Source organism: Rhinatrema bivittatum, chromosome 2 (assembly GCF_901001135.1).
Source record: "Rhinatrema bivittatum chromosome 2, aRhiBiv1.1, whole genome shotgun sequence".
Taxonomy (NCBI): Eukaryota; Metazoa; Chordata; class Amphibia; order Gymnophiona; family Rhinatrematidae; genus Rhinatrema; species Rhinatrema bivittatum.
This window is the reverse complement of record NC_042616.1, coordinates 226,139,350-226,164,748: the sequence shown is the minus strand read 5'-3', so window position 1 is coordinate 226,164,748 and position 25,399 is coordinate 226,139,350. Positions and strand designations below refer to the sequence as shown.

The following is a 25,399-nucleotide window of genomic DNA, read 5'->3' as shown; positions in this document are numbered from 1 at the left end:
ATGGCAATATCCCAATCATGAGTAACAGTCAACCATGTCTCTGTGACAGCTAAAATGTCAGAGTCCGCCTCCACCATTAGGGCCCGCAGGTTTGGGATTTTGTTGCCCAGACTGAGTATTTGTAGTCATAGCTTTCCAGCTGTTCTTCATAGTCACCTTTTTAGATTTTTTTGAACTAATTGTTACTTCCTCAAGCTTGGGAGCAACATGCCAAAATCTACTGGCCATCTCTTGCCACTCCTGCTCCCGTAGTTTAAATGCCTAATGTATGATCAATTTTTCTCTTAGGTTCCTCTTTCCTAGCATTTACAAAATGTAGTACTTCCAATACTATCCCCTCCTTTCTTGTTTTGTTCTTTTAGATATCTTAAACCTTATTTCAATCCAATCCCACACTAACATGTTACTCTTTTTTATCAAAACAATTCTAATAGATGTCTATAATGCAAGATTCAATACTTTTTTATAAACAAATTTTTAAGATGGAGTGGAAGGTTCATACACGGATATTATGCCATTACTCCCTTGTAATGTGCTATACTGTTATAATCCTTAACCAACCTCCTCCACCTCTTTAGAAAAATTGCTTACCTTGTAATAGGTGTTATCCCAGGACAGCAGGATGTAGTCCTCACATGTGGGTGACATCATTGATGGAGCCCTGGTACGGAAAACTGTCAAACTTTCTAGAAACTTGACTGGCCCTGTGAGGCCACTGAGCATGCCCAGCATGCCATGATATTCTCTGCCAAAGGTGTGTCTCTTCAGTCTCGTATGTAGCAATAAGCTTTAGCAAAAATAAAATAATAAAACGTATTGGACCCAACTCCGCGGGGTGGCGGGTGGATTTCATGAGGACTACATCCTGCTGTCCTGGGATAACACCTATTACAAGGTAAGCAATTTTGCTTTATCCCAGGACAAGCAGGATGCTAAGTCCTCACATGTGGGTGATTAGCAAGCTAGAGGCTGAGTCATTTTGTAGTGAAGCAACAGTGAAGTATTGTTGTTGAAAATGAGGCAGCCGAAGATCACAGCAGGTTGGATGTAGAAGGAGTTGGGGTTATACTGGAAACAAGTTCTTTAAGACAGATTGTCCATATGCTGAATCTTGTCGTCCTTGTTTGTCCAAACAGTAATGAGCTGCAAAGGTGTGAAGAGAACTCCATGTTGCTGCTTTACATATGTCAACAATTGGCACTGAACGATAGTGTGCTACTGAAGTTGACATTGCTCTTACTGAATGTGCCTTTACTCGTCCTAAGAGAGTAAGGCCTGCTTTTTCATAGCAAAATTGTATGCAATCTGCTAGCCAATTGGATAGAGTATGTTTACCCACTGCTTTACCCGGTTTGTTTGGATCATAAGATACAAAGAGTTGAGTGGATTTCCTGTGGACTGCAGTGCGGTCTAAGTAAAAAGCTAGTGCACTCTTACAGTCCAAGGTATGTAAGGCTCGTTCTCCTTGGTGTGAATGAGGCCTTGGAAAGAATGTGGGTAAAACTATGGATTGGTTCAAGTGGAATTCCATAACTACCTTGGGAAGGAATTTTGGATGCATACGGAGAACCACTGTCATGTAGGAATTTTGTATCAGGTGAGTACGTGACAAGTGCTTGTAACTCACTAACCCTTCTAGCCGATGTAATGGCTATGAGGAAGATAGTCTTCCATGTGAGAAGTTTTAAATCACAGGAATTCATGGGTTCGAAAGGAGAACTCATGAGTCTTGTTAAGACCAGATTCAGGTCCCATCCTGTGACTGGTGGCCGAATTGGTGATTTAAGTTGAGTTAAACTCAATTGAAATTGAAAGTTAAAAAAAAGTTTAAAAAAAGTTAAGTCTCAATTGAACTACAACTTCCCTTCAAACGTTAACAAACAAAAAATCTTTAAATACCGTCCTCCTTTTCAAACTAATCCCCTCCTTCTTGAGCTGGGACATCAACTAGCTAATCTTGATCTATCAAACAAACAACGCTATTCAATCCTGGTCTCATATCACCGAAAAAAACTGCCAATATCGTTAATCCAGAAAAAATCAAACGACTGAAGAACAAAAAAGAAAACCAAAACCCTTGGTACAACTCCACTCTAAAAAACATGAAAAATGCCCTCAGGAAAATTGAAAAAGAATGGCAAAAAAACAAGCTCCCCACAACACAACAGAAGTACCGTACACAACTAGCAGCATACAAAAAATCTATCCAAAACACAAAACGGGACTACTATGGTAAAAAAATACTAAACTCCACTAACAAATCGAAATCTCTGTTCAACTTTGTAAATAACCTCATCATAGACAACGGCATCCCCACTATTTCTGTCACCAAAAAAAACCTAAGCCAAGACTTAGCTACCTTTTTCAAGGACAAAATCTCCAAAATAATATACTCCCTCAATTCTACATCAAGCCTACATACGCAAATGCAAACCTCACCAAATAACCACTCCCCCTGGTCCGACTTCAGACCTATCTCCATTATGGAAACTGAAAAAATGATTAAAAAAAATCAACCCTGCACGACATGACTTAGACTCCATTCCCACTCGAGTTATTAAGGAAATTGCTCATCCTTTAGCCCCAACAATTGCAGCAATCATCATCAAATCCCTAGAAGAAGGCGAGCTACCTCCCATGCTTAAAATCGCCACTATCACACCTCTTTTAATGAAAAAAAACCTCAACCCAGACGACCTAAACAACTACTGCCCAATTTCTAACCTACCCTTCTTTGCCAAACTGACCGAGAAAGCGGTACTGAAACAACTCAACGATCATTTAGATGACAACAAAATCCTTTTCCCCACCCAATTTGGTTTTAGGAAAAACCACAGTACTGAAACCCTCTTACTCAACCTTTCCAATACATTACTTAGAGGTCTTGACAACAAAAAAGGATATTTACTGATTCTTCTGGACCTCTCCGCTGCCTTCGACACGGTGGATCACAATTTGCTTATGTCTAGTCTGGAATCCATCGGTCTCACTGAAAAAACCCTAAGCTGGTTTTCATCCTTCCTTACAAATAGATTCTTCAGAGTCTCCTACAACAACACTTTATCCAATGCCATCCCCCTCAATACAGGTGTACCTCAAGGATCAGCACTCTCTCCCATTCTATTTAACATCTACCTCACTCCGCTATGCCATCTCCTACCTAATCTTGGCATTACCTATTACATGTATGCCGATGATATTCAAATTCTCATTCCAATTTCCTCCTCCATTGAAGATACAATGTCTACAACTGCCTCACTCCTTGACACAATCAGAAACATGTTACTCCAACTCAAATTATGTTTAAATATGAACAAAACTGAATGCATCTTAATCGCCAGAAATAATGCCAGACCAAAAACTATTCCACCTTTCCAATTCGACAATACCATCACCCAACTCAAAGACAACGTTAAAGACTTGGGCATTTGGATTGATAGTGATCTAAACTATAAAAAACACATATCTTCTAAAATAAAAGAAGGATTTCATAAACTACAGGTAATCAAACACCTGAAACCTCTGCTTCACCCCCAGGATTTCAGAACCGTCCTTCAAGCCCTAATCTTCTCTGGTCTGGACTACTGCAATTCTCAACTAATTGGCTTACCTAAATCATCCCTAAGACCATTACAACTTCTTCAGAATGCTGCTGCCAGAGTCCTGACGGGAAAAAGAAAATCTGATCATATCACACCCGTTCTCAAACAATTACAATGGCTCACAATTGAACAAAGAATCGAATTCAAGATCCTATCTACTCTACAGAAAGCAATATACAAAGCAGACTTCACCGCACTTGATGACATCATTCATATCCATTATTCTCCACGCACAACAAGATCAACTAGTAAATTACAACTAGTGACTCCATCACTCCCTCATGCCAAACTCTCTTCCACCAGAAACAGAGCCATCTCTATCATCGGCCCAAAATTATGGAACTCATTACCTCAATTCCTCACCGCTCAAGAAAACCCAAAATCGTTTAAAAAAAGAACTAAAAGCCTGGCTACTCTGCCAATCTCATTCTGACAGCTTGCACAACAATCTCAAAACATAATACTACAGCATCCCATATCTCCTGATCATTCATTCCTCCCTTCTGATTAATCATCCCCCATCCCACAGATGTCTACTACTGTTCTACCTTTATGCTTGAACTAAGTCTTGTCATTGTACCTTTCCTTTGGTATAGCTTACCTTGTTTATATTCAATGTACCTATCCTTTGGGATATCTTGCCTAGTTATATTAATTTGATATGACAGTTCTCAGTTTGTTAAATGTAAATGTTTAATGTAACAGGTTGTTATAATTGTAAACCGGAGTGAAGGCCACTCTGCTCTACCTCGGTATATAAAAAAATGCTAAATAAATAAACAAACAAACAAACCTCTCATAAACCTGCTGACAAGAGGCTGTATGGATATTGGTGCATCTCCCATCCTGTTATGGTAAGCTGAGATTGCACTTAAATGGACTCTTACAGATGAAGTTTGGAGACCAGAGTCTGAAAGATGGCATAAGTAGTCTAGTAGAGAAGTTGTGGGGCAGGTGAAAGGATCTATACTCTTTTGGTTGCACCACAAAGTAAACCTTTTCCATTTCGAAGAATAGTTCTTTCGAGTTGAAGGTTTACGTGAAGCTATAAGCACCTGAGATACATTGGTTGAAAGATTGAGTGGTTGTAAAATCAATCTTTCAACATCCATGCCGTCAGGGATAGGGATTGAAGGTTGGGATGGCGCAACCGACCCTGATCCTGAGTTTGCTGCCTTACATCCTGCTCTGTCACCAAAGTGAAAGGTATGGTGTCAGCCATTTCCTGTATAAAAGTTGTGAATGATAAATCTTCTGGAGGAGTTTTTTTCCTTGGATCCGGTGGGGAGGGATCCGACATGAAAGCCCTGAAGGACCTGGTTGTGGGTCAACAAAGGGTGACTCCTCAGGGTGTTCTTTCCCAGGTTTGGAAGGAAGAGCACCGATCACCTCATCAAATCTCTTCATTAGAAGTTGGTAGAGTGCCAGTTCTGGATGTCCTGCATCCCCAGGTGAGATTGGCATCGATTGTGTCTGCGTCGGAATAGACGATGGCATCTGTATCTTCGGTGGTCGTGCCGGCATCACCGTAATTGGAATCAATGGAGGTAACAGCATTGACGGAATCGTTGGTATCGGTATCGACGGGGTCATCAGCATCGGTGTAGTCACTGACTTCGGTAAAGGTACCGGCATCTTCTCTTGTTGAAGTTTTCTTCCTTTAGGAGTCATCTCTGCACATTGAGGGCAGTTTGAGATTTCATGTTTATCTCCTAAACAGAGAACACACTCGAGGTGAGGATCTGTTATGGACATTGTCTGATTACAAACCAGACATTTTTTAAATCCCAAAGCCATTTTCTGTCGACAGCTGTCGATGAAAAGAAGGAAGAGAATGTGAGAGAAAGTTTTTACTCAAAGTAAAAATGAGGCTAAGATTACTCACCAGCCAGTGGCAATCTGAGAGCGATCCCTTAGGGGAGAGAAAAAAATGAGAAAAATATGACTTTTTTAGTCAGTAACACAGAGATTAACTCACAAGGCTCCTTACTCCGCGATGCTTACAGCAGCACGGAAAAACGAAGACTGAAGAGAGACCCCTGTGGCAGAGAATATCATGGCATGCTGGGCATGCTCAGTGGCCTCACAGGGCCAGTCAAAAGTTTCTAGAAACTTTGACAGAAAGTTTTCCGTACCAGGGCTCCATCAATGTCGTCACCCACATGTGAGGACTAGCATCCTGCTTGTCCTGGGATAATGTGTTATTTTTTTCTGTATATTTTTTTCTTTTTCAGCATGCTACACTCTTTAAAAATATGTCCGTGATGAATTAATCATTAAAAATTATATTCAAGTTGTGAATCTGCTTCTTCGCAAAAAATGTTTTTGTGTATATCACCACTACTCAGCGCCAACTTATTTTGTATTTATACTTTGACTACATCCGTTGGATTTCGCCATAACAGACTTCTCTACCCAAGATTATTATACCCCACTTTCACCATAACAGACTTATCTGTCCCAAGTTGTTAAGAAGCAGATTCACAACTTGAATTAATCATTAAAAATTATATTCATCAAAGACATTTTTAAGGAGTCTGGCACGCTGAAAATGAAAAAAATATACACAAACACAAAAGAGGTGGAGGAGGTTGGTTAATGATTATAACAGTATAGCACATTACAAGGGAGTAATGGCATAATATCCATGTATGAAACCTTCCACTCCATCTTTAAAAATGTGTTGAATCTTGCATTATAGACATCTATTAGAATTATTTTGTTAAAAAAAAGAGTAACACATTAGTGTGGGATTGGATTGAAATAAGGTTTATTTATTTATTTAAAAATTTTTCTATACCGTCGTTAAGTTAAATACCATCACAACGGTTTACAGAAGGGCATGATAAAGAGAAATATGGGTGGTATAGATTACAAATTACTCGTGTGCCATCATAGTACGGTAACAATTTAAAATAAACTAGGTGTGTAAGTTAAACCTGATTGTTAGGAACAAATTAGGAAGTTTGATTTTAACATTAATATCTAAAAGAACAAAACAAAAACAGAGGGGATAGTATTGGAAATATTACATGGTAGAAATTCCCTCCTAGAATCAGTGTGTGTGTGGTTTATAGATTGACAAATGTAGGCCATCTTTACCATATCTTTTATCGCTCCATACATTGCCCCAGCCTCCAATGTATACAAATCCACATTCTTTACACCAGATTTTGAGCCAGGCATTGAAGTTCTCTATATGGCATAACCTTTATTTTCCTTTCCATGAACAGGTAATACTTGTGAAGAGCCAATAGCCTTTGCCATGTGTCTAATCTTTTTCCCTAGATTTTGGAAATCTTTCTGTACTTTATGGACACTTTTTAGCAGTCATTTGTCCCCAGATGGATAACATTCATGTCAGAGTTCTTAATTTGTTCTATAATAGAGTTGACCACCTGCTTTGCACTTCTGTTAGCTGAGGATCCTGAAAGGCATTTAACTGTTGTATCTCCATTAAAATTAGTTTCCAAATTGGTTCCTCTAATGATTGAATCTCCCAGCAGAAGCAGCTTTCTTTTATATTTGATCATGCTGAAGGGTTTCTGGGAGCGAGAACGAGATACACTCTATTGGTATGTCCTAAAGGTAATATTTGATACATCTGTAAAATTGTGTATACTTATAATAAAAATGTGCAACTCAGCTGTCCCCTTGTGCTTTTTCGATATAAGCCACAGGTGTATTTGCTTTCTTGGATGCCAGTGACCAGACGTTTTCAAAATATTATCAATAATGCCTAGATCCTTTTCCTGAATGGCGACTCCTAATGGGGAACCTTGCATTGTGTAGCTATAATTTGGGTAACTCTTAAGAGCATCACGTTGCACTTGTCCACATTTAATTTAATTTGCATGCCCAGTCTTTCAATTTCTCACAATCCATCTGAGATTTAACTTTAAATAATTGTGTCATCAGCAAATTTGAACACCTCGCTCATTTCCATATTGTTTATAAATATATAAATATATGAGAGAGGCAAGATGGCAGCATGTTACAGGACGTGTTTACTTGTTGAGCTCTTCCTTGTTTCTTTGCTGCTTATCCTGGAATAATTATGCCTTCCAAACACAAAGGCAGGGTTCGGGTATTTCCTCCAGAAACCCCTTCAGGTCAGCTACTTATTTAATTTATTTATTTATTTAACATTTTTATATACCGGGATTCATGCAGAATTTGCATATCATCTCGGTTTACATTGTTACTGAAAACGACAAGCATGAAGGAATGCAAGTTACATAAAACATGGTATTAAAATTGGAAAACAGAATACATGGGTAAGATAACTTAGTACATGGGTAAATTAACATGGGTATAATAACAGGGTAGATTAACATGGGTATAATAACTTAGTGCATAAGGGAGGATGGAGAAAAAACTGAAAATTATCTTAGTGATGTTTTATATTTTAAGCTTGGTTTGAGGGTCTTTAGGTAGACTATTTGCTAGTGAGTAGGTGTTGATGTATTTTATTGTCCTGATAGGAACGCTTGTTCGAATAGCCAGGTTTTTAGTCTCTTTTTGAAGTTGATTGGGCAATGTTCTGACTGGAGCAGAGAAGGTAGGGAGTTCCAAATTGATGGTCCTGCGGAAGACAGTGCCCGTTTGCTTAGTGAAGTTTTGACGTGTGTTGTTCTGAGAGTGTTTTTGTAAGCTGTTCTTGTTGGTCTAGTTGGAAGATGGAATTGAAGTGGAGAGTTGAGTTCAAGAGGAATGCCCTTGTGAAGGCTTTTGTGAATGATTGATAGTGTTTTGAATAAGATTCTGTACTTTATTGGGAGCCAATGTAGGTCCCTCAAAATGGGGGCGATATGATCTCTCCTGTTAGTCTTAGTCAGTATCCTGGCTGCGGCGTTCTGCAGCATTTGAAGGGGTTTGAGGGTGATAGCTGGAATGCCAATTAGCAACGAATTGCAGTAATTGATTTTAGCGAAAATGATTGCTTGGAGTACTGATCGGTAGTCTTGGAAGTGCAGTAGTGGTCTGAGACGTTTAAGGACTTGTAATTTAAAAAAAGCCCTCCTTAGCAGTGTTATTGACGAATCTCTTTAGGTTTAGTTGATCGTCCATGATGACTCCTAGGTTTCTTACTTGGGCAGACAAGGATGGTTGATTTATTTGGTTTGCATTTGGCCTGGCGTAGTTACCGTCTTGAGAGATAAGGAGTATTTCCGTTTCATTGGAATTGAGAATTAGATTAAGGCTTGAGAGCAATTTGTTAATGGAAGATAGGCAGGAGTTCCAGAATTCTAGTGTTTTTTGAAGGGATTCTTCAATTGGTATAAAAATTTGAACGTCGTCTGCGTAAATATAATGTTTAAGATTGAGTTTGGATAGAAGCTGGCATAACGGTAACATGTAAATGTTGAACAGAGTAGGGGATAATGAGGAGCCTTGAGGGACTCCCATAGAGGAGTCGACGGGGTGGGATTCATTGTTGTTGATTCTGACTTTGTAAAATATGTTTTGTAGAAATGACTTAAACCAGTTTAGTGCGGTGTCTTTGATTCCGATGTTGGCTTGACATTCCAGGAGAAGGGAGTGTTTCACAGTGTTGAATGCGGCTGATAGATCGAGGAGTATGAGTAAGCAGGGTTGTTTTTTTTCTAGATTCATGAGTATTGTGTCAGTTAAGGAGATTAAGAGAGTTTCAGTGCTCCGTTCTTTGCGAAAACCAAATTGAGATGATGCTAGAATTTTGTTGTCGTCAAGGTATTCCGTCAGTTGTCTGTTTACTATTTTTTCCAGGATTTTAGCAATGACGGGGAGATTTGCAATAGGACGGAAGTTGGCTGGGTCATCTGGAGAAAGGTTAGGTTTTTTCAGGAGTGGTTTGAGGATTGCGAGTTTTAGCGGGTCTGGAACAGAGCCTTGAGTTAGAGAACAATTGATAATGTCTGCGATGGGTTTGGCCACTGTTTTAGGGATGGCTCTGAGTAAATTGGAAGGGATCGCATCATTGGGGTGTGAGGAGGGTTTAAGTTTTTTTAGGACTGTTTCAATCTCTAGGGAGGAGATAAGATCAAATTTGGTCAGAGTTGTGTTCTGTTGGAGATGTACTGAATAGGGAGGGGTCAGATTTGAGCCCTTGTTGGCATTTAATGGTGTTACAAGGTCTGTGATTTTTTTCTTAAAGTAAGTTGCTAGTTCAGCAGCTTTTTTGGCGGATTGATCATCCGGGATGGATGGGGGGGGGGAGGATTTAGTGAGCGACAAGATGAGGGAGAAGAGAGCTTTGGGATCGAAGATGAAGTGGTGAATTTTCTGGGCGTAGAAATCCCTTTTAGTTTGTGAATTGGCTGTCCGGTAGCGGTGCATGAGAGACTTGTGTCTCTATTAGATTGTGATGGGTTTTTCCGCCATAAAAGTTCTTTACTTCTCAGTTCTTGTTTGAGGGTTTTCAGTTGTGGGGTGTACCAGGGTTTTCTGTTCTGGTTAGGAATAGAGCTTTTTGTGATTAAAGGGCAGGTGATGACTGCAATGTTCTTTGTTATCTTGAACCATGAGGATGTGGCTGAATCTGCGTCGGTGAGGTCAAGGTTGTTTAATGCTGATGAAAGATGAGTGTTGATGGTGTCGGGGTTACATAATTTCCTGTATTGAATCGTGGCTCTTTGAGTAGGTTTAGGGGGAGGGGGGTTGGGAATTCTTCAAGGTAATGGATATCATCTTGTGGTCTGACCAGGGTACCGGTGAGTAGATCATGGATTAGGCGGGGGTGATGAATTCGTTAATGACGATTAAGTCCAGGGTGTGACCCGCTTTATGAGTTGGTTCCTTGATGATTTGGTTGAAGCCCATATATTTAAGTGTGGTAAGAAGTGTTGCACAGCTGGAAGATTGTGGTGATTGGTCCACGTGAAGGTTAAAATCTCCCATTATTATGGCAGGGGCGTCTGTGTTAATGTGTTTGGCTATGAGTTCAATTATTGGGGATGGATCTGATTCTAGGTTTCCTGGAGGGGCATATGTTAGGCATATTTGTAGGTATTTGGACTTATAGATGGCTACTTCGAGTGAGGTTGAAGAATTAGAGGTCTGAAGGGATAGGCATAATTCTTTTTTGGTTGCTAAAAGCAGACCGGCACCTCTTTTTTTAGGTCTGGGGATGGAAAATATGTCATAGTCTTGTGTGGGGAGTTGGTTGATTATTGCCGTGTCCTGAGGTTTCAGCCAGGACTCTGTGATGGCGCAGCAGTCCGGTTTGGTTTCTAGTAGGTAGTCGTGTAAGAGGTGGGATTTTTTAGAGATGGATTGTGCATTGATTAATGTTAAGGAGAACAGAGTGAGGCCCAGAAGTTGGTTCAGGGGTGATGTCATGATTGGAATATATCTCTTTTGTGTGACGTGTGGTGTGTTGAGAGGGTTTGCGAAGTTTCTCTGTCTGTTGTAGATGATTGGTATATCGTATGTGTGCATGGATGATGATGATGTGTGCAAGGATGATGATGAACAACTGTCTGTTTTGTAGGTAATAGTCTGAGTGGAAGCGAGAGAAGGTTTTTACTCACTGTATAAGGTTGTCGGATGGTTGGGATGGCTGGACGTCTACGAGTGGTTTAGATTCCGGTTGCAGTGATTAGAGATGAGGGCAGAGGGTTCAAGTAGAGAAGTTCCGGAACTTATCTTATTGTGGGCTCCGACCTGCTCGACGGGTCTGCACGAAGGGGCGCACAAAGGGGCCAGCCCCTTTGTCGCGCTCCTTCGACGTGCGGCGCCAGATGCTCTCTGGATTTAAAGGTCCCTCTCCCCGCGCAGCGATTGGTCCGTCTGCGTTGTGGGAGGGCTGGAGGACCGAGCAGCGAGACGGTGCGGCGGTGGATCAGCGGCGGTGGATCGAGGACTCGCTGCGTGGTCTGCATCCGGGCTCACCGAGGGCAAGGGAAATTTTAAGGCCTTACCCCGGCGGGTCAGGGCGCCGACCGCGCAGGCCTCCCTTCTGAGTTTCGGGCGATGCTGGTGCAGGGAAGGACGAGGCGTTGAAGAGGCGCGGCGCCGGATGCTCTCTGGATTTAAAGATCCCTCTCCCCGCGCAGCGATTTGTCCATCTGCGTTGTGGGAGGGCTGGAGGACCGAGCAGCGAGACAGTGCGGCGGTGGATCAGCGGCGGTGGATTGAGGACTTGCTGCGTGGTCTGCGTCCGGGCTCGCCGAGGGCAAGGGAAATTTTAAGGCCTTTTAACATGTCCTAGCCAACAGTGTTGCAAGGAGCTAAGGATCCTATTGGGTTGTGTGGAGAAGGAATGCTGCGGTCACCTACGGAGGAAGCATCCTTAAAGCCTTCTTGATTATCAATCATCTATCAGTGATGCTGCTGGTGTAACCGTTATGGAAGTCCCATACCTGCATCAGTGTAGCAGATTTCAGTCTTCCTTCTGGAAGATAGTGGGGAAGATAGTTTAGTCATGTCCTCTTCTCCCTCCAATTCCTTCGGAAACCAGAGATTTAGGAGCTGTTGGGGGCACAATTCCACCAGGATTGCCTCGAGGATCAGCAAACTCCTTTTGGTGAGTCCTGTGTATTTCCAGCAAGGCAAGCGGTAGTGACACAGGATTGCCTATGTAAACTTAGTTGGCTTTGGGAAATCTTTAAAACATTTGTTACACTAAGATAGATACTTTCAAGTTGATGCAATAAATCAGCACGGGAAATAGGTGCTCTATCTTGAGCACCCACTTCCCTAACACATGTCCAGCCACCTCTCCTGGGTGCATGATTGAATATTTAAATTAGGGGTCGCGCTGCCAAGGAAGTGCTAAGGACAAATGTGCACCCCTACCTTGGAAGCAGGCACCTAGGAAAGGTGGCTGTCAGCGGGTTAGGAAAACAGATGCTCAATTTTACGAGCGTCTGTTTTCCTTACCTGTAGACAGCCACGAGTCAGGAAAAAGGATGCTTGTTAATTGAGCATCCCTTTTCTTAACCTGACCGCCAGCATGCTTTTTTTTTTTTTAACCACACACATTGTCTTGTTTATTCCTCTGACTTAATATCACCACAGTGCCAAGTCTCTGGGCAGGATTTAATTTTGGAGGGTAAAAATGTGCGCCTCGGGCACAACTTTCTTTTTTTTTTTTTTTTTAAATCGGGGGAGAATAGCTAATAGCCTCATCAACATGCATTTGCTTGTGATAAGCGCTATTAGTTTTGCAGGGGATTGGATGCACATTTCAGATGCACTAATCCCCTTATAGAATAAGGGGTTGTGGTAACCCACATCCAACCACGGGTTAAATAGTGCACTGGGCTAAGCATACTGCACTGCATTGGCCTGTTTGTCTTCTAAATTTGAACAAATGGTTGCAAACTATGAAGGGCAGATTTCTGTTATTAATACTAAGGTTTCAGCTCTTCTGTTATTAATACTAAGGTTTCAGCTCTTGAATCTAATATAAAGGACATTCAGGTCTTCAATTCTGTGATGGTGAAAGATCACAGTGCATTGTATAGAAGGATAGAATATCTTCTAAATCACACGAGACATTTAAGCTGTCATATTTTGAACTTTAAGGTTATGGGGAAAATTCCCTATGTAATTTAAAAAAAAAATATTTCCTTGAAGTTCTAAAATTCCAATCTGACCAATTACCTTCTGTTAACAAATTGTACTTTTTACCTACAAGTACTTGTGCTGTTTATCAACAAAATTCTAATGTTCACTCTTTTTCAACAATGCACAATTTAATTTTCTTGAGAGTTCCTTTCCTGAAATTACCAAGTGAAGCACTTTGCTGGTTTCTTTTGTTTTTTCTCAAGATCTGAGTAATGTAATGCGAAAGAACTTTAGGAATTCTTTTTCTTCATATTATGATCAGACAGTGCAAATTTTCCCCGATTTAGCCCATGTCTCAAAGCAGCAAGAAAGGTCTTCTTGCCTTCTGGCAAGAGACTTTTGCTTTTGACTGTTTTATGCTTTGTTATCCATATAAATGTATTAAGCATATCAATGATCGATTTTTTTTTCTCCTGAACAACTAAAAGTGTTTTTTGATTCCAGAAGACCTATAACATCATCACCAGTATCTATGTATGTTATTGGCAATGTCATGGGTATAGTTTATTTGCAGTTTGTTACATGTTAAGAAATTGACCTATGTTCTCCTTTACTTTCCTGCCTTTCTCCCATTTATTGAAAGATTTGGTAATGGATGCCTGTATTTCCTTTGATTATATGATTCATTTGTAATATTTCTTTATACAGAACTTCATGTATTTCTTTAGCAAAGTTTAATGCTTTGTTATGTATGTGGCATACCCTCCCAGTCTGGCCACCAGATGCCACTATCCCTGTCAATACCTTTTTCTTAGGAGCCAACCATACCCCACAGACCCTCCTATAGGGAGGTTCTGGATTGGATGTTGCAGTTCTATTTAGCTCAGCCATGTTTACATTTGTGGGTTCAGTTTGAGGAAGCAGTCTAACTAAGGATGACTTTTTTCCACCCTCTGGTGAGCACTCCCGGCCTCGCCCTAAGGAGTTTTCCTTCAGAGGGGATACCTCATCGTGCACTCCCTGTTAGAGGATCCTTCTTACTTTAAGTTACAGAGAGATAGACTGTTGAGGTTTGATACCCTTTAGGGGCAACAGGCTCTCACCAGGGGATCAAGGACTTGTGAGCCTACTCTAAGCCTTAGGCAGGGCAAGCACCAGTGATGGATCCTGCTGCGAGATATTTTGAAGATTAGGAGAATGCTATTTTTGGAAGCTACTGTGTTCTCTCTGCTTCTTTGGGGAAAGTCATCCTCACAGGTCAGGGCTGAATATCAGTGAACCCATTCACACCCTGAAAATGACAAGTACCTGTGACAGCATGAACTCCAGTTTAGGAAGATGTATCCAGTTAAACTTTAAGAGTTTTGGACTGAGTTAAGTGGGGAGGATTTTTGAATCCCCTTTCCCCACTAGGATTGCAGTGGTAAGAACTAGCCTGAGCCCTTGATTTTTTTCCACAAGAGAAATACTTAAGTAACAGCTAAGGATAAAGGAGCATCTGGACCAAAGGAAGAAAGAATCAAAGGAGACTCCATCTAGATTCCTGCACATCAAGGGACCAGGACATGCTAAGGGTCCAAGGGTAAAATGAATTCTAAAGGTAGGATTTTTGCAATGTAAAAGGGACTCCTGCGATAGGATTCCCACACAACAACTAGGAGAGTTATACACATTTAAAATCAGCCTGGGCTCCGCCCATATGTCTGTAATAAACCTACCCATAAGAAAATCCTGTACCACCAGTCAATGTACACATTTGGACAAATGGACTTTATTTAACTTTATGAATCAGTAAACTATTATTTTACACCCAGTCCTGGTCCTGTCTACTTTCTAAAGCCTTTCACCTCATGGGAAGCACCAAATTACTAAACACACTGGCTACCTTTTACTCAGTGTCTGGGCCATAAGTGAGTGCTTGCCCTCCTAAAAATTCCTCCCAGGGATTGAGAGTTAAGCTAGGGACAAGTCAGCCAGCCAGAGCAGTCCCAAAGAAATAAATTGGATTGTGTGCCCTGGGATTTAATACAGCCCAAGTAAGGGTTACATAATTTGGTGCCCAACGTGGGGCTCTAGGGTGGTGAAAAGGTGGATGAGTGTGAAGAAAAATGTAATGATTTGTTTCAGTGCTACTTTTGAAAAAAATTAAAGAAAACTCCCCCATAAAGACTAATGTACTAAAGATGGCCACCAGCCCTGGCTATGAGGGAAGGGAGGAAAACAAGAATTCATGTGTCACTTACCAAGAGGAGAAGAAGACTGACATCCTGGGTAATGTCAGTGTGAAGAGAATGGTGTCTGCCAAAATCACAGGTGACATGGCTGGGGCCCCAGAGACAGATGATGAAGGCCAAGGAGTTGGGGGTGGGTCCAACACCCATCCACCCCAAACAGTGAGGATTGTGCAAAAGGAAGGCCTGAGGAAGCAGTCATTCTAATCAGTTGGGTATCCTGTATGGAGCAGGAACCAGAGTTGCTGCAGTCTTACAGACTGGGTTCTTGCCTCACTACTGCAAAGACAAGGGTAGCAGGGGAGAAGAAGGACTGAACCCAGCTGTGTGGCCAGAGGGACCGAGGAGCACCAACGAGTGCCTGAAATGGAGAAACTGGCCCACTATAGGAGGAGCAAGGTGTTGCTTTCCCAGGTTGGGGCCAGAGAGAGCACAAGGAGCATCCATGCAATCATGCTGCCGAGAATGGCCCCGAAGCATGGAGACTGCCACCGATGCTGATATTGTCTGCCAACATTTCCACCAGGGAAATAAAAGAAAGAGGCCTATGGGTAGAACAGCAGTGGAGCAGGAGCACGAGGTCTCCGGAAGAGCAGTGCAATCATGTGCCTTCAGAGAAGAAGCTACAGCAGCAGAAGCGTGTGCAGAGGAGGGAAAAGCTGCTGCTACCTGTTGGTTCCACAATTCTCCCTGCAGTGGTAGAACTGGAAAGGTTAATGGAGACAGCATCGGAGCAGCAGGATCACAAGAGAGAGGCAGCAGCAACTGGGCTTGGCACCATTATAGAGAAAGAACAGGGCCTTAAAGAGAGAAAGCTGCTACCCTGCATTCCTAAGCAGCAAAGGAAAGAGCCACGTGCAGCACTGGAACAAGTCCAATGGGGAAGCTTGCAGTGGTGGAAGCATCTTAACTGTCCCAGAAAACAACACGGAAGCTGATCCAACATAGCAGCAATGCAATCAGAACAAAATTAGATCAGTGTCAGGAAGTACTTTAATTAAAAGGTAAAAGCCAATGCCCGACTCGGGCCGAGTTTCACCCATAAAACGTGGGCTGCTTCAGGGGCTATATATAAAAACGTGAAAAATAAGATGACCATTCAAATAATGTTAATTCCTTCTCAGTAACTAGTACTGCAGCTACAGACATTAGCTCAGGCACAATAGCTCAGCGCACAGACTGTAAAACGATTAACATCTCAGCAACGCCAAATTGTGCATTTGTGGTGTTCTGTACTGTAAATTTAAACAAGATTTCTGCGGTAGACAAATACAGTAGACTTCCAGTTTGCTGAGATGTTAATTGGTTTACAGACTGTGTGCTGAGCTATTGTGCCTAAACTAAAGTCTGTAGCTGTACTACTAGTTACTGTGAAGAAAATTTTGTTCTAGCAGCTTAACTGCTCCAGGCTTCCTGGTTCAGTGGAGATTGGCAGGACAGTGAGGAAACTGCACCAGGGGAGTATGGTCACTGCAGCAACAAGGAGCCAGCCAGCAGGAGTGAGTCCTGGAGCAAGAAGCATGAGAGAATTGCTTTAAAAAAAAAAAAAAAAAAAAGCAGCTGTCCTGTTGCAGGGGGAGAACATCTAAGCTGCAAGTGAGAGACCTGCATTGAGGGCCACCAGCAAACTGCAGCAGATAGGGACAGGGTAGAGATCAGAATAGGCGCCCTTCTTAAAGGGGCCATGTCCCCTTTACCTACAAATCTTATCAAAAGAGCTGGAAATCAGGTTACAGAAGATGCCTGGGGCAGGGTGTGCATGTCTGCCACCTAGACTACGTAGATGCTTAAGCTGTCAACCTGAACGATGATTTTAAATTGCGATTGAACTGAATTTCTTGTGTAAGCAGCATAGAATTACTTAAGACTAAATTTGTTTGCTCTTATGCCAGTATGTTTATTTTTTTCTCATGTAGGTCCTGGGATATTCCTGTTACACTGTTCTAAGTTGTTGAGACTTGGAGTGAAGTTAGAGTTTAGAAAAAAAATGAATATACCAAAATTCAAAAAAACTTTATAAAGCGGTGCTCCCTGGTATATGCTGTAATGCCAATCTCCTAATCACGCACTTTCCTTTAGGTTGAAGTCTATCCAAAGGAATCCTGACCTACGCATCTCATCTAAGTTTTCTTTACAGGACTGGTTTAGCATCTGTGCGTGTTCCTGCATTTCTTCTTGTGAAGAGTGAAAGTTTCCTTTTGCAGGCTTTGTGTAAGGAATGGAGAAGCAATGGAATAGTTAAGATCTCCACCCTGGAGATCCCAAGAGAAATGGTTTTTGAGATTTGCTTCAATGCATGTCTCAGGTGAAATGGGAACTATGTAACTGTGGTTGGTTTTGTGATAAGTGTTTAAGTGTATTGTGAACTGGACAAGGGAGGGCATGTCAGCCAGAATACAAGTACCTTCTGATTAACTATGCCCCTGCCATGGACTGTTATACTGTATTTGGCCGTGGTTTTGGGCTAGCAGACTCACTGCGGTTTAAGGATGCCCATTGGTGTCCAGAAGAGTAATGTCGTCTATTGAGAGGTATTGTGAGTAATGAACCCACTAGTGGCAGTCTTCATCCAGGAGAACAGTAGGACTGATGGTAGTGGTTATGGTAATTGTTGTTCTTGTATGGTGTTTAATCATTTGTTTAAGCTAACACCCTGACTCTATCTACACTGGGCATAGGCTCCACTTGGGAGGTATCCCCCTGTGGTGAGGCCAGGTATGGAAAAACATCTTACAATGTTATATGTGTTGTGTCTAGCAATTTACTAAAAATCGTTCTCTGTTTATGTGTCCCATCCATTACTACCAATTTTTTTGGGGGGGGGGGGGGGGGGGGGGGGAGGGGACAATGTGGGAAACCCTTGGTCCCCCACTAGCTGGCCCTAGATCCCTGCTTGGTAGGTAACAGAAGGGACAGACATTCTTTGCAGCACCTTCCCCCGAGGATGCCTCCAGAAGGAGGGGGTCGAAGCCTTAGTGAGCATGGTTAGTTGAGTTTGAGTTTTATTGAGAAAAGACCTGGTTTTTGGTTGGGAGACTGCCAAATTCCAGTTTATGCCTTGCCTGGTAGGGGTTATCCCTTCCTGAGAGTAGAAAGGACTTTAGCAAGGGGTTTTCCAAATTTGGTTGTGCCTGGGTTCCTGCTGGTGTGGCAGGAGGGAGAAGACCTGGCTATTCCTTTCCACCTAGTGAGAGGACTACAGAAACTTCTCATCCAGTGGTGAAGTTTTGGATTTTTGAGAATTGCGTTTTAGTTAAGAAGTTTTTTGTACCACCCCTTCTCACTGTTTGGCTGGGTTGTAAGAATCCTGCTAGTATCCAGAAAAAGGACCTTTCCCTTAAGAAGTCAAGCTACTGAAAGAACCCCGAGGAGAAAAGATTCAAGATCAAATTGGAGATCACAACCGTATCTCCACCCTAGGATATGCAGGATAACCTGGGAACATCTGGGACTGCAGGTACGAGATTTTTGGGGGATTTAGGGGATTCCCCTCAATAGGTTTGCATTCTAGGCTGGGACTCTTACAGATTTTGAATGGTGGTTGACCCAACAATTTCCTGGCAGTACCTAATTTTATTTATTTTTGAGAAGAGCTGCAAGAAAAACTAAAACCTGAATATTAAGTAAAATAAAAAAATGAAGGATGGAAAGCTAAGTCAAAAAAACATGGGCAATAGAGAAAGTATGTCCAATTATGGCAGCAAAAGACAAACAGGATACTTGCATGAGGCTGGTTGTAATGGCCTGTAATGATTGTAAATCATGTGGGGAAGAAGACTGACCCAGGAGATCAGTGTTGAGATTACTTACCCGATAATCTCCTTTTCCTTAGTGTATGCAGATGGACTTAAAACAAATGGGTACAGTGTGCTCGTGCTAGCAGTTTGAGACGGATCTGACGTCAGCACGGGTATATATACCCCCACAGGAAGTGCCGCAAATCAGTAATCTTCCTTGCAAAAGCTTTTATGGATATATGTGTGACTGACCGATCGATTAATCAACAGGATTACCCTGACCAATTGATGGTAGCTGGGGACCGCCAGTGTACTCAGCCGGAAGGAGTCGACACCCGGCAGGGTGGATGCCCTATATAAGGAAACATGGCTTACCGTGAGTCGGCGAATCCCCATGTATACCGGCAGCCGGGCGGGATGCTGAGTCCATCTGCATACGCTAAGGAAAAGGAGATTATCAGGTAAGTAATCTCAACATTTCCTAGCGTGTAGCAGATGGACTCAAAACAAGTGGGATGTACAAAAGCTACTCCCGGACTGGGCGGGAGGCTGCCCAAGGGCCGTTTAGGGTCGCCCTCGCAAATGCTGTGTCCTCCCGGGCCTGGACATCCAGACGGTAGAATCTGGAGAAGGTATGGAGGGAGGACCACGTCGCCGCTTTACATATCTCTGCAGGCGACAGCAGCTTAGCTTCTGCCCAAGAGGCCGATTGTGCTCTGGTAGAATGAGCCTTGAACTGTAGAGGCGGTGGTTTTCCCGCCTCTATGTAGGCTGCTTTGATCACTTCTTTAATCCAGTGGGTGATGGTTGGCCGTGAGGCCGCTTCCCCTTGCTTCTTCCCGCTGTGCAGGACGAACAGGTGGTCCGTCTTTCGTACTGCTTCTGACACTGCCAGGTATCTGGACAGCAGTCTGCCGATGTCGAGATGGCGTAGCATTCGACCTTCCTCCGACTTCTTCAAACCTTCCGTAGTAGGCAAGGATATGGTTTGGTTGAGGTGAAAGTGTGAGACTACTTTGGGTAAAAAGGATGGAACTGTGCGAAGATGGATAGCCTCTGGAGTGATTCTGAGAAACGGATCACGACAGGATAGTGCTTGTAGCTCTGAGATGTGGTGTGCTGAACACACAGCCAGCAAGAACACCATCTTCAAGGTTAACAAACGGAGGGACAGGCCTCGAAGGAGCCTGAAGGCTGATCCTGCCAAAAATTCCAATACTAGGTTGAGGTTCCACAAGGGCACTGGCCACTTCAGTGGCGGACGAATGTGTTTGACTCCTTTCAGGAAACGTGAGACGTCTGGGTGTTTGGCAATGGTGTTGCCGTCACTCCTGGGACCGTAGCAAGACAGCGCTGCTACCTGAACCTTGATGGAGCTGAGGGACAGACCCTTCTGAAGTCCATCTTGTAGGAAGTCCAAAATGACAGGAATCTTAGCGGCATGTGAATTGGTGCTGTGAGAGTCGCACCAAGCTTCAAAAACTCTCCAGATCCTGATATATGTCAGAGATGTGGAGAACTTGAGTGCTCGGAGGAGTGTATCTATTACCGGCTCCGAGTATCCCCTTTTCCTCAATCTAGCCCTCTCAATGGCCAGACCGTAAGAGAGATTTGAGCTGGATCCTCGTGGAGGATGGGATCTTGCCGCAGCAGGTCCCTGCGTGGAGGCAGGCGTAGAGGATTCCCTGCCAGTAGTCTTCTCATGTCTGCGTACCAGGGTCTTCTTGGCCAGTCCGGGGCCACTAGAAGAACTAGGCCTCTGTGTCGCTGAATCTTGCGGATAATGGCGCCCAGCAGGGGCCATGGAGGAAAGGCATATAGCAGGAGACCCTGAGGCCTCGGCTGTACCAGGGCATCGATCCCCTGGGATAGCGGATCCCGCCTGAGGCTGAAATAGCTGGGTACTTAAGCGTTGGACCTGTCTGCTAGTAGGTCCATGCCCGGCGTCCCCCACTGATCCACAATCATCTGGAAAGCTGTGGGCGACAGCTGCCACTCCCCCGGGTTTAGGCTTTCTCTGCTGAGGAAATCTACCGTCATGTTGTCCTTCCCGGCAACGTGGACGGCGGAGATGTCCTGAAGATTCGCTTCTGTCCAAATCATCAGGGGCATTATTTCTAGGGACACTTGTTGGCTTCTGGTTCCGCCCTGTCGATTGATGTATGCCACCGTGGTGGCGTTGTCTGACATAACTCTGACCGCTCTGTCGCGAAGTCTGTGGGCAAATCGCAGGCACCCTAGCCTGACTGCCCGTGTCTCTAGTCGGTTGATGTTCCACCTTGACTCTTCTCTGGTCCACCGCCCTTGGGCGGTGAGTTCCTCGCAGTGTGCTCCCCATCCGTTCAGGCTGGCATCTGTAGTGAGCAGGATCCAGGTTGGGGAGGACATTCTTGACCCCCAGCTCACGTGGCCGGGCTGCAACCACCACCGTAGCTGATACCGCACTCTGGCCGGTAGAGGTAGGCGTACGGTGTAGTCCTGTGATCGTGGGCTCCATCGAGATAGAAGGGTGCGTTGCAATGGTCTCATGTGAGCCCGCGCCCATGGCACCACCTCCAGAGTGGATGCCATAAGGCCGAGGACCTGTAGGTAATCCCGAGCTGTGGGCCGGCTGGCGCTCAGCAGGACCTGCAGATGACACTGGAGTTTTGCCTTTCTCTTGGAGGTTAGGCTGACCTTGTCTTCTTGGGTGTGGAATTGGACCCCTAGGTATTCCAGCGACTGGGACGGCTGTAGGGAGCTCTTGTTTATGTTGACAACCCATCCGAGGCTTTCCAGAAGAGCTATAACTCTGTTGGTTGCCCGGTGGCTCTCCTCCGGTGACTTCACCCCGATCAGCCAATCGTCCAGGTAGGGGTGGACGAGAATTCCTTCCTTCCTGAGTGCCGCCACCACTACTACTACTATGACCTTGGTAAAGATCCATGGTGCGGTGGCTAACCCGAAGGGTAAAGCTCGGAACTGGAAGTATTGATTCAGGACTTTGAAGCGTAAATAGCGCTGGTGATCCCGATGGATTGGGATATGCAAATAGGCTTCCAACAGATCTAGGGATGTCAGAAACTCCCCTGGCTGTACTGAATTCTTGACAGACCGCAGAGTTTCCATGCGAAAGCTGGGGAACCGTAGGTGTCGGTTGACTGACTTGAGGTCCAGGACGGGCCTGAAAGTGCCCTCCTTCTTGGGTACTATGAAATAAATGGAATAATGCCCAGAATTTCTCTCTCCTGCAGGTACTGGGAGTATGGCTTTTAGGGCCAGGAGCCTCTGTAAGGTCACTTCTAGTGCTGCTGCCTTGAACGGTGAACAAGGAGATTCCACAAACTTGTTCGGCGGAAGCCGAAGGAAATCCAGGTAATAACCTTCTCGGATGATGGCGAGGACCCAGTGGTCCGAAGTGATCTCGACCCACCTGCAGTAGAAGAGGGTTAGCCTGCCCCCTATGGCTGCTACCCCCGGATGGGTCGGCTGATTGTCATTGTGGGTTGCGGCCGGGGCCGGAACCCGAGCTGGTTCTCTTCTTGTGGTGCTTAGTCCGAAAGGGCTGGTTCCTGGCCTGGGAACGAGGCGCTCGATAGCGAGTCCTGTAAGGGTTGAAGCGCTGAGAATTTCTACCTCTAGATGGTCTAGAAAAAGAACGCTGGCTCCTCCTCGCCCTGTCTTCTGGTAGACGGGGTAATGGAGAGGCACCCCATTTAGTAGCCCAGTTCTCGAGATCGCTGCCGAACAGTAAGGAACCCTTAAAGGGCATTCTTGTGAGTCGTGTTTTGGAGGACGAGTCGGCCGCCCAATTACGTAGCCAAAGCTGTCTCCTGGCTGCCACTGAGGACGACACTCCCTTGGCTGTCTTATGGACGAGGTCGGAGGCTGCGTCAGTGAGAAAAGCGAGAGCTGATTCCATGTCTGCTCCCTGGGTGTTGTTTCTCGCCTGTGATAAACAGGAACGCGTCACCACGGTGCAGCAGGTCGCGATTCGTAGGGACATGGCTGCTACCTCAAAAGCTTGTTTCAGAATGGTGTCCATGCGTCGGTCATGCGAATCCTTGAGGGCCGCTCCCCCCTCAACCGGAATGGTAGTGTGCTTCACTATTGTGTTAACTATGGCGTCTACCTTGGGGCACGCCAGCAGCTCCTTGGATGCCGGATCCAGAGGGTACATGCCTGCCAAGGCCCGACCCCCTTTGAATGAGGCCTCCGGTGCCTTCCATTCCAGGTCGATTAGCTGCTGTGCTGCTTGTAGGAGGGGAAAATGGTGAGCTGGTTGGCGCAGGCCCTCTAACAGGGGGGTTCATTTTAGGGTCCCCTGGGGTCTCCTGGCCCGGAATGGCCAGTTCCGATAGGCATTGTGAGACCAGGCCTGAAAGATCCTCTTTCCGAAAGAAGCGCCTCATGGTCCGATATGGCTCTATCTCCGAGGGAAGTTCACCCTCCTCGGGGGGCTCCTCACTATCCAGGGAGCAATCCGAATCCCCATAAATCGGGGCTGTTGGGAGGCGAGTGGCCGCGCCTAGGTCTCGAGGGGCCAGGTACCGGATCCACCGGGACGGAAAGACCCATTCGAGGAGCAGACTGCATCTGGACAAAGGCGTGAATCCCCTTGAATAATTCCACCCAGGAAAGCGAAGCTGGATCTGGCCATAGGGGCACCAGGTCTCTCAGCCGGGGAACCCGAGAGACCTGGTGCCTGCTAAGTCCGGTGTGCTCCCTGAGGAACTGCTGGGCTGGGGCCGGTCCTGTCCTGGAACTCCCATAGCCTCCTCACATTGGGCACAGAGTGAGTCTGCTCCCTCGCTCTGTGTGGCTCTGAGGTTGCATGCTGAGCAGAGGCTTAGAGCTTTCATGCCAGATTCTGGAGGTGCCGGTCCTGCGACCGCATGGGCTCTCTTATGCTCCATTCGCCTGAAATTCGGTGTCGCCCAATAATTGCGCCTAACAAGAGTGCTTAACAGCATGCGTCTAGAACGGGCGTCTTATAACGTGAGCCTATACACGGGCGTCTTATAAACGTGAGCCTATACACGGGCGTCTTATAAACGTGAGCCTATACGCGGGCAGCTTACAATGTGCGAACGTGCACCTATCGCGTGCGCTAACAACATGCGCCTATCGCGTGCGCTCGCTTTATCAGCGAAGGTGAGTAGGCAGGCAAAATGGCAACCTCCTTGGCATGCTGCCTCGTAGGCAGGCCCAGCTAATCCACACTTCCTCAGAGACCAAGTAAAGATATACGCCTTACCTTGTCTTTGGTGCTTCCCGGCTGCGACCCGGGCGGTTTCCGGCTGCAGGGGGTGAGTACCTTCACCGCCGTGCATAAGGAAGTGCGCCCGCTGCCTCTAGGCCGCTCCCGAACCAGTCTCGCTTGGGGGCCAAGTCCACGCCGGGACCGAGGCTGCATCCAGGCCACGCCCGAACTCGTCTCGCTCAGGGGCCAAGCCGCGCCCGAGCCCTTCTCACTCGGGGGCTAGGTCCCTGCCACGAACCGGCCACCGGACCGAGGCTCTCGCTTCCGAGGGACCACGGAAGTCAGCTCGGGGGAACTCAACTGGGTGAGTGACCGCCTGGTATCATCACAGGAGTGCGGGGCTTGTCTTCAATAGGTTTCTTCTAGGAATGTAGTTGTTAGAGTTTGGAAACACGCTCAGCGAGCGTGAGGTAGCTCCAAACTGCTTTGGAGACGGAAATTACTGATTTGCGGCACTTCCTGTGGGGGTATATGTACCCGTGCTGACGTCAGATCCGTCTCCAACTGCTAGCACGAGCACACTATACCCATTTGTTTTGAGTCCATCTGCTACACGCTAGGAAATAGAAAATTTAGTTTATAAAACAATATTGTAATACAAAAATGTTCTGGCAAAAAATATAAGTGCCACACAATACATCAGAGGCTATCGTATATATGCATATAAAAAAATTAATACAGTAAAAACAAAACTATGGTTAACACACTTATGTACAGAACGGCAGAAAAAGAGAGACATAAGTTAAATATACCACTACACTAAATCATAGGTTTACTTCCCTTATCTTATCCCAGAAACATTAGTACAACCCCAGTGTTGTCCAGCAAAGAGATGGTGTAAGGTTTAAGGAATTCTCCCCCAAGGTGTGAAGACAAAATTGTACAGGGACACAGATATTGCTTTTTAGCAGTTTTCCATCTGTCCCAACAGTTGGGGCAGGGAATAAAGCCTTTATACCATGCAGTACACAGACATATGCAGTTCAGATTTCTTCGTCTCAACCTAAGCTATGTGTTTCACTTTTCAGTGGGGTCTATTCTATCCCTACATATACATCTAGATGTGTTCTAGTACGCTCTCCCTAATTCTAATAG

At 44.8% G+C, this 25,399-nt stretch overlaps 1 protein-coding gene across 9 annotated transcripts in view; it reads right to left on the bottom strand.

Moving 5' to 3' along the window:
- Positions 1–25,399, bottom strand: part of PLCL2 (phospholipase C like 2) — a 375,002-nt gene that overhangs the window by 163,943 nt on the left and 185,660 nt on the right. The window lies entirely within an intron of this gene.